General features: G+C 33.7%; 1 long non-coding RNA gene across 7 annotated transcripts in view; it reads right to left on the reverse strand.

Annotated features, from left to right (window-relative positions):
• Positions 1–15,043, reverse strand: part of LOC138223889 (uncharacterized) — a 455,431-nt gene extending 440,388 nt beyond the window's left edge. For all 7 annotated transcript variants that reach the window (XR_011182303.1, XR_011182302.1, XR_011182300.1 and 4 more), the window contains exons 1-2: positions 14,736–15,043; positions 6,443–6,554 (exon numbers count right to left, since the gene is read on the reverse strand). This is a non-coding gene — a long non-coding RNA (uncharacterized lncRNA). The remainder of the gene's footprint in view (positions 1–6,442; positions 6,555–14,735) is intronic.
• Between the last annotated feature and the right edge of the window lie 2,131 nt (positions 15,044–17,174).

Below are 17,174 nucleotides of genomic sequence, written 5' to 3' on the forward strand. Positions count from 1 at the left end.
TTTATTTTGTTATTACTGTTTATGCTGTTGGAGCACAAGGCTGTCAAGGCCAAGTTGACTGATCTGGAAGACGGCAGTACAGTAGCATGACCAGAAGAATGTTGTCACTGCATAGTACAACAGGTACCCCTTAACATTAAAAGTCAAGGAAATCAGCATGGTCATCTAAGCTGATGCTGTCGAAGTTGTACCATCACCACCGTGTGAAATGGAAATAGTGATGACTAAGTGCCCACGTGTAAATTGCTTAACACATTATTCTTTGATTCTTTGAAACCAAAACTCTGCTTCTCCGAAATCAAAGATATATAGTATACAGTTGGTAGCACAGCCATCTCAATATGTTTCCATTGCTTGAGATGGAAATAGACATCAAGCAGTCATTTGGCATAGAGTGCTCATTCATTCAACAGACCTTTGCTTTTTTCTAACTAAAGCACATGTTCTAATGGAAATTTCTGATCTGCAACCACTGCACATTTTTACATTTACACATTACAAAATTTCTACATTCCAGTTTCACCTCAGAACTCATTGAATAGAGGGATACAGTATGTCCATAAAATGTCTATTAAGCACCTGTGAAGATTTGACCAGAAATGAAGCTAACATTTTATTACTACCTGAAGAAAAAAAAGTTGTTTTAATAGAGTTTTAATAATTCCGTTTTACAAACATTGTCTACAGAGTTCAATATCCATTTCACTGATAAGTTTTTGTGCTGTTCAAGTGCCCATGGAAGAGACATACTAATTAGCTGAAATGTACTCTTAACATTGCATTTGCTGAAATACTTTCCATTTGAAACAACTTAAATTAAACATGTAACGATTGGAAATGTAATCTAAAAAACATTATTAAAATTTAAACAAGATACTTCTATGAAAAAAGCACAAACCACCCCCTGAAATAAGAAAGTTACAATGTTGAAAAGCAACAAGACAAGTACTGCAGAAATTCTGGGTGTGAGAAACTGGATGGATTCAAACCACCTTTTTGGCCACTTGCCCATCCAGGGCATAATATGAAACAAGTAAGCGGGGAAAAAAAAAAGAAAAATTAATTTTTATAAATAGTAGAGCTTGCCGGAAGGCACAGGAAATGAGAACAGCAAGGGGCTTTGAGATTGACACGGGTCTTAAAATTGAGAGGGGGTGGACTAAAGAACCTACTGCAAAAATGTCTCTTTTCAAAGCAGGGATTAGTGTTCTAGCAAAATATCAGGCTTACTCTGCCAAGAATCTGTACAACAACTAATCATCTTAAAGTTTTTTTGTCTCTTTAAAGTATCTATTTCTTCTTCATAATCATTATGACTAAAACTGAGCAAAGCGTTCTGCCAGTACTGATTAGATACATTTTTTTATTTTGAGTTTTAGAACATCTGACAGTGTCCCTGTAACTGTGTGACTTTGAATATGCAGTGATCTGAATTAAGGATGTTTCAACAACACCCAGTGCACACTTAAATAAAATCAAAAGTTCTATTTTTTTTTAAATTCTACTCTGTACTCAATTTCAGAGTGCTAGGGGTTGAACCCTTCCTTTTAAGCACAAAGTGCAAAGTAGTACTACCCCTGAAATAGGATTCCAGTTCAATACAAGGCACATACACACACTTTAGAGAGTAAAGGAACCTTGTCAAGATTTCTTTGGGCTGTGGGAGTAAACCAGAGTACCTGGAGAAAAGCCTTTTGGACATGGGGTGAATATGTAGACTCCACACAGGAGACATCAGAGACCAGTATCAAAACCAAGATGTGTAAACACTACAGTGTTAGCAATCTTTGCTAAGTATCAACCTTTTAGGTCAAAATTGAGCAAGACAAGCCTGAGAAGGCGAGGGATAAAATAGGCGTAACATAATTGTCTGGATGTTGTTTCATCATTACTGAACTAGAATTAGCAGGGAGAAACATACAGTACTTCAGTTTCACCAAGGTTGTTACCCTCCCTGATTTTCTGCACCAAAAAGAGATCCCCCAGCCAAAAAGGAGATCATATTCTAGTCACTGTTTATCTTAAACAAGAAGCAAAAGAGGAAATAGTCAAGTAAAGATTTCCTAACCTGAAACCTAGAGTGTATCCTTGGGACCTTATGTGTAAGGAAATATGAGTCTTTCCACTTCACGTCATAATTGCTGACATATGCCTCATTATTTACACTGAGACTTTTTTTTCATAAACAACTGTTAAAAACAGGAGCTCAACAGTGAACATTTGACTGGCAGCACAAAACTGGGATTGGTGCTCACGTAGGGGCATTGATTTGGCAGAACCAAGTCACTTACTGTAAATGATCAAATAAACATTCAATCTTTATGTTGTTTTAATGGTGTTTACAGAGTGACAGATCTAAATGGACAACAGTGCAAATAAAGATGCACTAAACCTACTGTACATCTACCACAAAATAGTGTAACAGCATGAAGAATTTCTGAAAATGTTGCTAGTTAATTGTTCTACAAAGTGACTTTTTTGCATTTCTGCAAATAAAAAAGGCAAATTCAGCAGAATTATATATATATAAATTCTAACCTATTTACTGTACAAGATTTAAACATGGAATAAAACTAGGACAATTCTAACAGGTTTGTTTAATAGCTTTGTTTAATAGCTAGGTAGGACTATATTAGCAGCAGCAGTCCATTTGTTTTAAAACATGACAGCATTACTGTTTTTGGTTCCCCACAAACACCAATGAGAATGTAAAAGCTCTTTGAAAACATCAGGTGAGCTTCGAAAGGAGTACCCATCTAGTCTTTGGCAACTGAAAAGGAACAAATGGCATTTTTAGGATGACATTTTCCTACTGTGATTCTAATTAGGAAAAAAAAAACATTTGAGAACAGAAGACCTCTTTTTAGTGACTTATTATCTTTTAATAAAGATTATTTTTTTCACTTAGGACCATGGCCTGTGTTTGCTCAGATGACTATTAATAGACATTGCTTACTCTTTCTTTGATATTACACTCACAATAGGATATTGCACAGAAGTTGCTTCTCTAAAGCAGAATCACACACTTCATGAAAACTTTGGCTTCCTTTGATCAGTCTATGCAACAGTTAAATAAAAATAGTGAGACTTTATTGTGGAACCGGAATATTCACCCTTTCATTGGCAGTCTATTTACTGGTAATCCCAGAAGGCATGTTCTTATTTGTATTGACAGTCTTTATCTATACCATGTACTGCTTAAATGGTACAGAAAAAAACATAAATGACCAAGAGAAAAGCTGAAGAATAATCAGAAGTTAAATTAGTAAACTCAGTTCTTTTTTGTAAACTAATAAATTTGCTTCACAGTTCTTTTCATTAATTACAGAACAGGAACAATTAACTTCTGTCTTTCCCATTGTTCTATTAACATTTGCCAAACCACTAGAACAGCTTTTCACTAACTCATACTGTACGTTTATAGGAGCTATAACAGGTCAAAGCCTGTGAACTAATATCAATAATAAAACAAAACTAAAAATTGAATTGAATGTCACAAAATACTCTTCCATCAATTGTTTAACTGCTTCTTCCAAAGACACTCTTTCAAAATAGCGTATTTTTTTATGTTTAGAATTTCTGTGTAATATCTAAATCACTCTAACATCTGTTGTTTCTATAACAAAATTAATGAAAATGTGTTTTTTTTTTATTGAAACAATCAGGACTGAAAGAATCAACTGGCTCAATGTCTTGAGTCTAATTTTAAGAAAATATTCACAACATTGTATTCTTACCCACTGTACTAAGATATATTAGTACATCTGAACACAATTTGTACAATTTATCAAGTCCTCAATTCAGTCATGACAACATCTCAGTTTAAAACTGAGAAGAGACTAATGGACTGTAAGGGACTTAACATCACAATGAGCTTACAGATTTTTTACCTAAAGATATACTACGTTTTTAATGAAAGAACTCTTTCCCTCAAAATTCAGTCACAAATTTCATTTAATCAATACCACAGCAGAAAGGATATATTTGAATTTCAGGTTTCACAGAATTGTACAGCTTTAACATTACTACAACAGAAATAAGGGAATAACTTTGACAATTTTATAAAAATAGAAATATATGTGTGAAAATAGGGTAGAAGTTTGTCATGTTCCTGGGACAAGCTGCTGAAAGACAGGCCTGCTACACAAATACATCCACAGTAAAAAAAAAAGACAGCACTGTATGCGAGTCAGTATGAATACTTAAAGTTAAGAGCTAGTCATGGAAGAAACATTGCTCATAAAAAACTGGAACTGTTATCTGTATACAGTACATTGGTATAACTCACAAGGTTATTTTAAACACAATGTGAGCAACCTCATTTTGAGAGCGTGGAAATATACCTTGTTTTGTGTGACAAAGTAGTAGAGTTACAAGGAAACCAAAACAAATAGACGCTCTTTTTTCATGTCTGCAATGTTGGACGCTTTGTGTTAAACAGATGAAGAGGGGATTTTTTTTTTCTGTACCCCCTGAACAACTTGGGTGGTGAACACAGTGCCAGCTCTAACAGCCAGTCAAATCGGCCGTCTTGGTGAGCTGGAGCACTGCACTGAGGAGCTCCCCCTCTGGTGGAGGGAGAGGGTAGTTCAAGATCACAGCCGCTCCTCTGCAGGACCTTGTGAGGAACAAAGACTGCACACTGTGCCAAATTGTGCGGTTGTTTGGGGGTGTTCACCATAGCTCACAGGGGACTGCCATGATACTGCTGAATTGCGATGGGGAATTTCAACTGCTGCAGTCTCTGGGGATGAAGCCTTTCCTATTTCTGTCACCTTTTTCTTGTTCTTTAGCTTCCTTTATGTTTTCAACAAAGACATGGTTTCGAGTTTTGTTCCATTACAGTATAGCACGCGGAATAAACTATAGCCGTGACTTTTATTAAATTAATTGCAGGGACAGTTTCCCTTCCATTACAAAGCGTCACGTAATGTTTGATGAAAGCTCAGCAAAATAATTATCACATGCAACTTATATGTCTGTGTCTATTTCCTTTCCCTTTAATAACTGTAAGAAAGTAATTGATGCTCCAATTAATACTAAGTGTTTAAGACCTCTATCAAAAGAAAATGAAAATCAAATTAGGTCATACTTCCAGTGATTCTCTATTAAAGAAAAAGGTGCACTCTCTATCTGAAAGCTACAAAAAGTCTTTTTTTTACAAAGTTAATCGCTGAATAAGACAAAACTGAAAACTTAAAATAACTACTAGTGATTTCATTGTTGGCTTGGCTTGTTCAATTCACAACTTTGCTTCAGATGAGAACCTATTTTACAATACTGCAACTTTCTTTTCATACAATTGGCATGTGTTACATCTGACTGTAGTGTTTGGGTTCTTCTTTGTGCCTAATAAATCACTCTACACCACAAACCTCATACCTGGCTCAAACATTGATAGGATTTACACCATTTTGTAATAAAAGTAAATACAATGTTACAATGTTAGGTTGTAAAATTGAATGTATATAATTTATTAAATAAATTAAAATGTTACGCATCTGATGTATTCATTTAATAATGTGGTACTGTACCTATTTCATTTAAACATAACAGCCCAAAATTTTTAAAGCATCTGATGCCCTCTTTTGGTAAGTATGTAGTACTACATTGTTTCTTTTTCTGTTTTTGGAATAAACAACCCAAAACAAAAAACAGAGACTTTGTTTGCTTCTGAATGCTTTGCCTGCTTTTGAAAACAGCATATGAAATTTGTCCAATGGTTGGATTCTACAATTACAGATGCGGATCTAGATACACACACAACGTTTATAATTGGAACATTCAAAACTAGCACTGATTGCTGAAGACAAATGTTAAGCTACGTAAAGGTTTAATACAACTGTTGAAATATTTTACTCACTGTAATCTCCTGTGACTCAGATAAACTAAACACAGAAAACTGCTCTTATTACTTTCAACACTTGTAAGTCTTTTTCTTTTTCAAAATAGTATATCAGGGACATGTTCTCATGTGTAAATTCTTCAGGTCGTCAAGCTGTATGCAGTATATGTACGCATATGCATTCTAGATAGGCAGCTCTGACAATTTTACAAGCAAACCACTATCATCTAAAATGTTTATCAGTGTCTGTGTCCTTCCATTTAATGTGTGACATAAATGTTCCAATATCCTTTACTAAAATTACTGTTACAATGAAATGATGAAACAGACATAATCTTATGCTGTAAACACAAGATGACACAAGATGTATAATGTAATGCCACTCAAATGGTAAATACACCGAAATAAGTAGGGTACTAAGGTCATTAATGTATAGCCTTCACCACTAGAACATTCTTATTGTGAAAGCAAATTCTCTAACTTAAAGACATTAAATAAAAATCTATGGATAGTCAATCCTAATTACACTATCTAGGTGGATTCAAAATCTGATATTTTTATTTTGATAATCTATATTTCCTAATCACTCAAACTCACCTTGTTGCTCTGCAGGTCTTTCATTTCTTGGGGAATTTGTCGGTTTTAGTCTTCTGTTCTCTTAACGTTGAGTGCACATTTCCTTTTTTTTGTTTTTCTTCTGAAGCATCTTCTGAAAGATAAACATGAACCATAATTGTAAGCCATGTTTTTTTTTTATTTTAGTGTTTCAACCCTACTTCTCTCCAGTCTTTGAACAAAACCTTGTAAAATAAACAGGGCACATTTGATTTTAATCATCTAAAGAATGGCAAGATCTAAATAAAGATGCTCTTTTAAATTCTATAATACTTTTAGTGGTTGCTCTCTGTAGGGGATTAAAAGCTTATTTATGTGCATTATGGATGGAGCAGGTATGGGGAGATGTTTTATAGTTTTTCTTTTCAGTCAGACAATTTATTCACTCCTAAATGTTTTAACATATACTGTAATCATGATTAGTTTTATTGTCTATTTTTACTTATTTAATAACCAATAGTCTGTATGTGTTGGGGGGAATAATAACGACAACAATTATAATGTTCAAAATCAATGTGAGATGGTTATTACATTTTCTGGCAAGCACTAGTACATAATTTATTTTTGTTGCATATCAACCAATATTTCTCTGTGTGAATGCACAAAAAAACGAGTCTCAGCATACTGCTAGAAACAGCTTCATGCTCCCCTTCCAAACAAAACAAGATAGATTTTTATTTCATTCTAAACATTTTTAATAAAAAGCTATTGATCGGGTATTGACTGTTCAGCCCACAGGCACGGAAAGATGACCTTCCCTGTCTCGATCATTACGTCCTGAACTGTTAGGTTCATTTTCACATATTTGTTCAATACACTCCTTCTCTAGCCTTAACTGAGATGCTGCACCATGAGTGAATTTCTAATGTACCATTTTAAGCCATAATGAATGAGCCAAAGCTGTTATGGATGCATTACCACAACTGATAAGTAATGTGTCAAGTTGTGTACATACAGTAGTGTTTACTACTATGCTGTTAGGTTTCATGTTAAATTATGGAAAGTTTGGATATTGATACAGCACAGTATTTGACTGATACTGTGAGCCAGGTACAGTACTTAGTACTGATGACAAATATATAAATTAAATATCCAAAAATTTGTAAAACCTAAAATTCTTTGCAAACACATGCTAGAACATCAACAGCTGAATTTTACATTTAAAGAAAATGGGACTCTACTACCCTTGGTGTATTTCGATATAAAAATAAAATGTAAATACTGTACAGGATTTTTCCCTCAAGTCTCTATGTTGAATCGTTATTCCTGCTAACATATTTTTAACGTGGGCTGAAAAAATGGCAATAAAGGGTTAGAAAAAAAGATCAATGCAGAATGTATTACTTTGCCCTACTGAGACTCAGTTTAATAATAAAAGAATTGATCCTTTAAGTTAAACCTAATTCTTTACCAAAATGGTTGAAGCCCACTCTTTTAGGTGTTAGTTTTGTGAAGAATTGCAATATTTTACTGAAATGTATGCAAAACCCTAAAATGATATTTGCTATAGAACAAATGGATTGGATTATGTCACAACTCTACTAACTGCAAATTTCAAACTCAGTACTTGGCAGGGGTCCGTTGTTTATTGCTTCTACTCAATCAAAACCCTCTAGTGAATATTAAGTTTGAAACTGAGATGTATATGCAGGTTGAAGTTTCATTTAATCCAGGCCTAAACCACATCTCACCATTCTGTATTGAGGAGTGTCCAAATCTGTCTAAAAACCTTATCTAAAATAGTTCAAAATCCATTTTATTTTATAATAAGTGAACAGAATGCACAGTCCTGTTATCAGAAAGCCATTTATTCCTGATGAAGGTCAAGGCAACCATAAGCATATTTCATAATCATAGGTTCTATGATATTATTATGCCCTGGATGGAACCAGACCATTGTAGGTCACAAAAAATTAATAAATCAAAACGTTATTAATTTAATAACACGTCAAATTATTAATCTGGGTAATTTAATTTCAAGAAACGTAAAGTGAGGTCAAAGCATATTAAAAAGATGGTTCGACAAATTATCAGTTGTCTGTGTCAAAAAGGATAAAGATACAAATAACTTCTGAGAGCATTGTCAGTAAAAGAAAAGATCTGTATTTTGAAAGACTCTCAATTCTAACAGCAAAAGGTGTCACGGACATTATCCAAAATATCAGGAACATGTTATATTACCTTAAATCCAACTTTCAAATGAAGTTGAGCATGCTTCTCAGCAAGTGGAAATTACCCTGCTCCAGAATGCAGGTGATGCTCAAGTACAAGAACATCAGAAAGCAAGACTCTTTGTCTAAATTAATAGAATATGAAGAAAAAATAGAACTAGAAGCAGGTAATAGAACTATGAAACAAACTAACAGAAATAGAAACAAAACAATGTACCGTGCAGTATTAAAAACCAAACAGTTAAACCTACAGTGATGAAATAAGAATCATGATGTTTGATATTTGGTGGTTTAACTGTAACAAACTTGTCCACTGTGTAACTCAGGTTTATATGAATTCTGTTATATGTTGCCTTTTTTCTGAAGCAGCTCAGGTTTGTCTACATTTTAATACCATAATGATCCAAAGGTCTGTATACTGCAAATAGTTATATCCTTGTAAAGGAACAAGTAAAAGGTTTATTCCATGCTGAAAAAAAGAAAAAAGATAACACAACGTTTCGGCCGTGGAGCCTTCTTCAGGTGTGAGAGAGACAGGGCAGTAGGCAAAGGTAAAGTCAAAGTATATCCTTGTGTTGTTTATAAAAGTGTTCTCCTTTGTATCAAAACCCAATGATGATCTTAAGAAAGAAAAAATTAAAGGAGACTATTGGAGACACTATTCTAAGACTACAAACCAATTCCATTGTTTGTTTCATTTTAATGTAGTCTTTTCATTCATTGCATTATCAATAAGTAAAATGTTTCAAATGGTTGTACTGTAACTTCAAAGTTAAGAAATTAGGTTTACTATTAAATAAATGAAGATGAAGATTTTAGAGTAAATTCTCTAATATATATTATATAAGAAGCAGTACTGCTTATGCCATAGCTACAGTATATAGGATTCAAAAATTACACCCACAAAACTGTTATTTAAATATCTATTGTCTGGTTCAATAGGTAGAAATGTAATCCACTAAAATATCCCAAATGAACACCTGATGCTTTTGGGATGGGTGGGGGTTAAAGGCAAAGTATTCTCCTAGATAAATAAAAAGTGATGTTGAGATTAAGGTTAAGAACGTAATGAGCTACTTTAACTTAGAAGGCTTTGCAGATTTTCTCTTGGTTCTTTGTATGTTGGTCAGCTGACAAACGAAAGTGTGAAATATGATTAAAAGTTTTAAAATTGAGAGAGATCAATAAGGGAGAACTGCTTTGGTCTGCTGAGCACCTTAATTAGACATACAGTACATATTACAGTATATTCCACTTTTGTACATTTACATATATTCTGGGGAAAAGCTTAATGCATTACAAATGAGGCCATGTATTTAGTTTCAAACATTATTTAAATTGTATTTCCTTTTATACTAACTTGTACTTCTACAATAATCAACTGTTTCCTTGACTATGCTGTTACTAGTGCTCAGACCCCATACTTGTCTTTTACCTTTATTTCCATCTATTTTTATTAAACTGCATGTCAGAGGGATTCATGTGCAAATATCCTGTCCATATGGTTAATTTTGAGACAAACTTAAAATATATGCCTTTTTATAAGTATGCTTGATTTTTAAAAAGACCTACAGTATAAAGCAGGCTACTTCCACCTCACCAGTTACTTGTTTGGGGTTAAAGATATTTTTCTATTCCCTCTTTCAACCACATCAACATTGCTCATGAGGTGTAATTTTTACATCCATAATTATTTAACCACTTTCATATTTTAAGTGAGGATAAAAACAAATTAATTTGAAGCTACTTGTCTTCTAATATATTGAGTGTCACAAATACAAAAGAAATATACACTACAAATAGTGTAATACCACACATCATTGAACAGTTGAAAATAATTATCAGCATCTGTTTGATTTCTGCACTGGCTGACTGCTTCCCCAGAAATTATACAGTGTGAAATTCTTTATGTAATGAAAATACACAGTTTGAGAAAAAAATGAATCACAAATCAATGGCATAACTGTTTTTTCAGGGTTGCTGCTTATAAAGGGGGTGGGGGTATGTTGGGGAGACCTTTAACAAAAATCACATTCCTTAACTGTGACTTACAACACAATAAACTGTGATGGTGAATGTTAACGACATTTTATATAAATTAAAAAAGTAATGTCTCACAGCCTCACAGACATTTTTTATAGCCAACAATCTGCCTTGACAGCATTTGAATTTAGTTTCACTTGTCTTCTTTGCCTTAGGTTTACTGCACACACAGGTACAGTATGTGACTTAACAGGGTACTCTCACACTCCACAATCTGACATGAAGGAAATCCACAGTGAAGCTTGTCTGTTCACTGGGGGAATTATATAATTCTATAACTTTCCTAAGCATCAAACCTCAGCCACTGACAAATGATTAAGGCTTGTACAGTATTACAAGGAAATAGAAATACTAATTTGGCCATTAAACAAAAGCTTTTGCCTGGAATTGAGGATATACTGTAGCCAAATTATTTCATGCTCAAATCTGGGCAATGCTACTCAATGACTATTACAAGGAGTGGAATTGGACATGATTAGACAAATGTGATTGGGAGATCTTTGGCAACTGTACAATCCTCTTCACTGTCCAGTCATGTGGCATTATCATTGAAAGCTGCAACTTTTCTCCTTTTGGACATTAAATGTACATTTTTAAGTGTAATTAATTTTACACAGTTGCAAATAAAAATACAGTTTTGAAATCATGAAATACAGTACATGAAGTCTTTGGACTATAGCACTGTACTTTTACAATATTAAAGCTGAAATAGGACTACAGTACCTTCTGCATTTAGATCTACCTTTCAAAAACTGTAATACTACAGTATGTAAAAACCTGTTCAGGTCAACAATATTGAAGACTGTGTTTCTCTGGGGCATTTCAGGACAGTCCTCTAGTGCTGGGTCAGATTTTATTGTGTACAGAAGACCTTGACTGAGTAACTTTACAGATCTCATACTGAAATTTAACACTGCTGATATTGATCTCTTTCTAATCCTTTGCCAACTTGATCAAACCTGGTCCATTCTGCTATTTACCCTCGAAGGTATCCCCTTTGGAAGTATAGCAACCACAGGATATTGAAAAACCAAAGTCAATTATATCCAACTTGCTTGGCTTCCCTTTAGGGATGGAATACACCCCTCATAATCCGATCAATTCATGTCTGAAAGATAGCTGGATTCACTCCTATCTAAGAAGTACTGTAGTCTTTGCTAAGACTTCACCTCAGTACTTTATCACAGATGTTAACCTGTTAGTTGCCGAAACTGATGCAGCATAAATGTAAAAACAAGCTTTAAGTAAAAACAAATGCTGCAGACTGCTGTTCTTGTACATTGTTTTTCAGTAAACAATTTAATTAGGAATGTAAATTTCTCCTGCATTTATTGTTAAATCCTGAATCCTATTAGCAATACAATCTCAGCTTGTTAACACAAGGGCTAAAAATTTACATCTACACTTCATTTCACTATTTGGACAAATAAGATATTTGAAAGTTATGTGCTGCAGCAGTAATGTGGTGCATTCAAGTTTACTGCACCTCTGTAAGTTATCACTACCAACAGTGTCCAACAATAGTGCAAACAGAATGCAAATAGCATGGCACAGACTGCCAGGGCACATAGACATTGTAATGGTCATAGGGGATGTTCTGACATTCAAGTTAGAGTTGAACTTACTGTTCCACCAAAATTGACCAATTAATTATGAATTGATTAAATAATTGGCATATCTAAAGTGTTTCTTTATATGAATATGCTAGACCTTGTAAAATACAATTTTTGTGTCACCTCTGAAATGCTACAAACATGCCATGATACGAACAAACCTGTCAAATAAATCCTTATATGAATAAATTCTGTATTCACAATAGCTGGGTTTTGAGTTAGCACTTCAACAACAGCATTTTGATTAAAATTAAATGCAAAGTGTTTTTTGGGTTGGTAAACCTTCTGTAAATCTGATTTTAAAACATTCTGATTGTTTCTTAATAAATTCCACTGTTTTTATTTTTTAACAATCAATGAGAAGGCAAAAATATTGTTGAATTACTATGACTCCTTCCATAACTTCTGCTGCAAAGTGAGAAAGCACACAAAAAGGCACAGTTAAGAACAGCCAATCAAACCTAGCTTGCATATCTTCATGAGGCGGGAGGAAAGTGGACAGCCTAGAGAAAACCAGAGAGCATGCAGATTCCACACAGAAAGACTCCATAGGCCAAAATCCAACCCAGCCTCTCTTAGTCAATGGTGCTATCAATCATAAACTGGCGATTTTGTAATTGTAAGTTTCTGCATCCAAACATAAGAAAGGTTAGAAACAAGAGGTCATTCAGCCCATTTACTGTAGGTCATTTGGTTTTTACAGTAGTTGCTGAACTGAATTGGGTAACACATACTGTATATTCATGATGATGTGCCTCACAGACAAAAATAGTACATTTACTGTAGTTATAAATTTGTATTATTGTTGTTCTTGATGTTAAAGTATAAACTTAAATAGAAACGGTTGATTTACAACACCATAATTAAACATCTGGATTGTTAATCTTGTTAAACAGCACAGCACAAGTATTTCACCCTATATGATCTTATAATCATATAGGTCTATATACATGAAAGCCCACGATCCTTTCCTGCAATCTTTGCATTTTCCATTTTGTTCCCAAAAAGAATACACATATACTGCTCACTGTATATAATATTAAAATAAGCAAACAATTTGCATTTATGTCAAATCCAATTTGGACATTTATTTAAAATCATTGCTTCAAAATAATGCATTTATGTCCATAATATATTAGTTTTGTAATATGTTACATGATTTGAAAATGTAAATTATGCTTAACATTAACAGCACTATTAAATATACAACAGTACATGTACAGAAGGTAAACAAAGTAGTACTGCTTGCTGTTGCAGCAATATTAGCTTCTAACAGCCTAATTAATTACACTTTAATCACAACAGGAACTTAAAAAAGTACAATTTCAAAAAACAGATTTAAATTAATTTTACATGAATTTACGAGACTACGTTATTTATTAAAAATGTTTGTGGCAGTTTTCCAGCTCATCAAAAAAGATTTGAATTGGAAGAATTAAAATTAGCATTTGAAGATGTAGCTTAGAGTGAAGTAAAGCACTAAGCAGCTTACACAAAACACCAGTATTCGAAAAACATACAGAACCTAGTCCATAAAAGAGACTGCAACAAGGTACTGACTTCCATCTGTTGGTTCCTGGTGTCTTAGCAAATATATAGAACATGTAAACACACACATTACGTATCTAAAGATGTTCAGCATATGAAATTATTTTATCTTTTAAACCTGACGAAAAAATGTCCTTATTTACTGTTTATTGAAGTACTAAGGTGCTATTCCCTTTCATCAATTTACTGTGTATTAATTAACATACAAAGGGCATACTGTATATATACATATTGCATGGAAGGGTATACTAACATGCATTCTGTAACTGAGCAACCTGTACGATGAACACTGAAATGTAATTGCTTTTACCTTCTGCTCTTGAAATAGAACCTATTTTTTTTCCAAATCTGTTTAAAATTTTAAAATACTTCCTCACCCTTTTTATTTTCCTATGTATGTAGCATGTCCATCACTGGTGCAGAACAGTACATTCTATTAGCTTGCTTTTCTAAAGCATGCATAATGGAACTGAAAAAAGACAAGTTAAACTGGCCACCTCTGCTCTTGTCTTGCTTCAAAGGAATCTGTTGAAAAAAAAAGCAGGGTGCAAGACCCACACGGTGTAGCTCTAGCCAATTGCATTCCAGAGAAGTGACCATGGCTTGCGATAAACAATGCACAATAGATCATTCTGCTCAAAGGAAAAAGGAACCTTAGACACTGAAAAAAGAAAAAAAAAACATGCCTCACAAGCCAGGCTGCCTTTCCCAATGCAAAAATGTATAAGCTTTCATTTAGAATTTTATTAGCATTGCATATTGCATGACTGCGGCAATCTGCATATGACAGAAAAGGCAGCTTCTCTCTCTGAAGATGCTAGGCTTTCCATAAAGCCGAATCAAAGCAATTCGTTTTATATTGTTCATTGCTATCACAAACAAAAAGCATTTAGCACTCACCCTTTCGCAGGCTCTGTAATCCTAAAACCATTTTTCCATCACATCATTGAATCTGAGATATTCCTCCACAGAAATGTAAACATCCCACTAACATTTCTTTGTTTAGATTTTGTAGCTGGGTAGGTTTTCTTTTGCAGCTGCAGGTTTTACAGCTTTGAAGCAGGTGGATGACAAAACATCAATCTCTCTAGGCACAATGTGTAGCATGCACGTTTGACACACTCCTTACAAGCAATATATAATCAGAAACTCCAATACTGTCGTTTAGTCTATTTTGGCAAATATCTGCTATAAGTGGGTACTCCTGAAGTCATGCATTTTAGGGTTATCTGGGGTGTGAAGAGGATGCTTACTAAAGCCTTTTTTAAATACAAAGCCTAATTCTGCATATCTGGGCTTTTTGAATATTGTGATGCAGTTTATTCTGTGTAATGTTATTTTCTTATATAAAACCAAGCTGTGATATTACATAGTATGCAACATGCTACATACTGTAGATACTGTAGATATACAGTATATGGTGTAAAATATTTCATTGGCTGTCTTGTTTTTCATATAAATGACCTACATTATTTGGGATGGATTGTCTTGTCGCTAATGATTTAATTCCAAAATATCAGCCCCATATTTTGAATTTCATATATTTACCAGATGTAAAAGTAGTGCCTTTGAAACCAGCAACCTCTGCAAAGCACAAATTGCAACTGTTCTGTTTTCAAAAACTCTAATGCTTAATAATTGAGTAGATATTTAAATACAAAGATTACATCAAAACAGTACACATTACAAGAAGAAATGTCAGGAGCCCTTATTATTCTCACAGCATCTATACACAAACATACATTATCTGACATAGCAAGTTACAGTACTTTTCTAAAATCAGTAAAAACCTGTAATGTATATTGTTCAAGTTTAATTATCACAAGTGCCTTCTACAAAAATTAAGAAAATATACAATATATACTAAGAGAGACAATAATGAACTCAAGATAATGAAAACCATTACTCTTTATTTTCTGTTATTACAGGAATTAGTTGTATTATCTCAAAATCCACATTAAATTATGACATTAAATGTCCAGTAAATTAGTACAAAGTATTAATGAAGATATATTATTTAATGTGTCTTGCACATTAACACAGAGTATTTCACCCTTTGCCACTTCATAGAGCTATAAAATAAAAAGCATCTCAACACAAATACATTGTAGATTGAAATTTGGAACAAAAATGGTATTGTAGACAATTTTATGTTTATGTAACATAAACAGAATATTCTGGAACTATTTCTTCTGCAGACTTTAGGAATGGCTTGTGTTATTCACCACTCTACCCATGCAGCATGTTTTTAAGAAAACTATTCCTGATGAGCTTAAGGTTTGTTACTTAAGGTTTGTTTCAGGATGTTACTGGTGTCTCTCTACCATGAAGTCAGGGAGTATGATACTTCAAAGATACGTTTTACAGTTTTCACACCATGTAAAACGTGCACTTTTTCAGATGTAGTTATCAGTGTTGACACATAAAATTAGATTGCGCTGTAGCAGTTTTTTTTAATCAGTGTATGGTGTCAAGACAGCATTATGAATATAAAATTAATGTCAATAGATTACAAAAGTATACTGCTCTTTTTCCGTGTATACTGGAGTAAAAGTAAATTCCACCAAAAAAAACATTTTTTTTTACATTTCATGTTGAAGATACCTGATAATAGTTATGCAGAAGGTGAGCAAAGCTTTTTTTTTATTAGCATGCCTGAGGCTTTTGAGTACCGGAGCTAGCTGATCTTGTGACTTTTATTTCTGGAAAGCTTTCATTCATAACCAAAATGGATGATGTCTGGTTTTGAAGCAAGCAAAGTACTTGATAGATCTACTTTCCTCTTACAACAACCCTCCTCACCATCACCAGGGAACTGACTTCTCTTGGACTGTTGTTGTCAGCCTTCGTTGTCTTTCAAAGTGACTTTTTACTCAAGCACAAAAGCATTTTATTCAGAGGAAAAAGGGACTCTAGAATGTAGTGTGCTTGATCATGCTGGCTACTAAATATCCTTTTCAAAAAGGAGTAGTAGCCAGTTGAATCTGGTTATAAAGAAATATAAGACTATAGTTACGAGCCTTTGGACAGCAATTTACCATCAGTGAAAACAGGCAGTTAGATCATTAAAGAATTAATCCTAATAAGAGAGCTCTCTGTCATCCTTGAGGTATCTTACGTTCTGTTTATAACCTGCTGTGTGCAGTTTTAGGATATGAGGACAGAACATGAAGGCATTTTCTTTTACTCTTTCAGAGCAATAAAACCAACCTTATTTACCATTTTCACTGTGGAAATGATTTTTTTTCTTAGCCTTTTAGCTCAAAACGAAAAAAAGACCAGATAATCTAATTATTACTATTTCACTTCGATTTTTGATCAATACAATTCAGCAATCAA

Source organism: Lepisosteus oculatus, chromosome 17 (assembly GCF_040954835.1).
Source record: "Lepisosteus oculatus isolate fLepOcu1 chromosome 17, fLepOcu1.hap2, whole genome shotgun sequence".
NCBI lineage: Eukaryota > Metazoa > Chordata > Actinopteri > Semionotiformes > Lepisosteidae > Lepisosteus > Lepisosteus oculatus.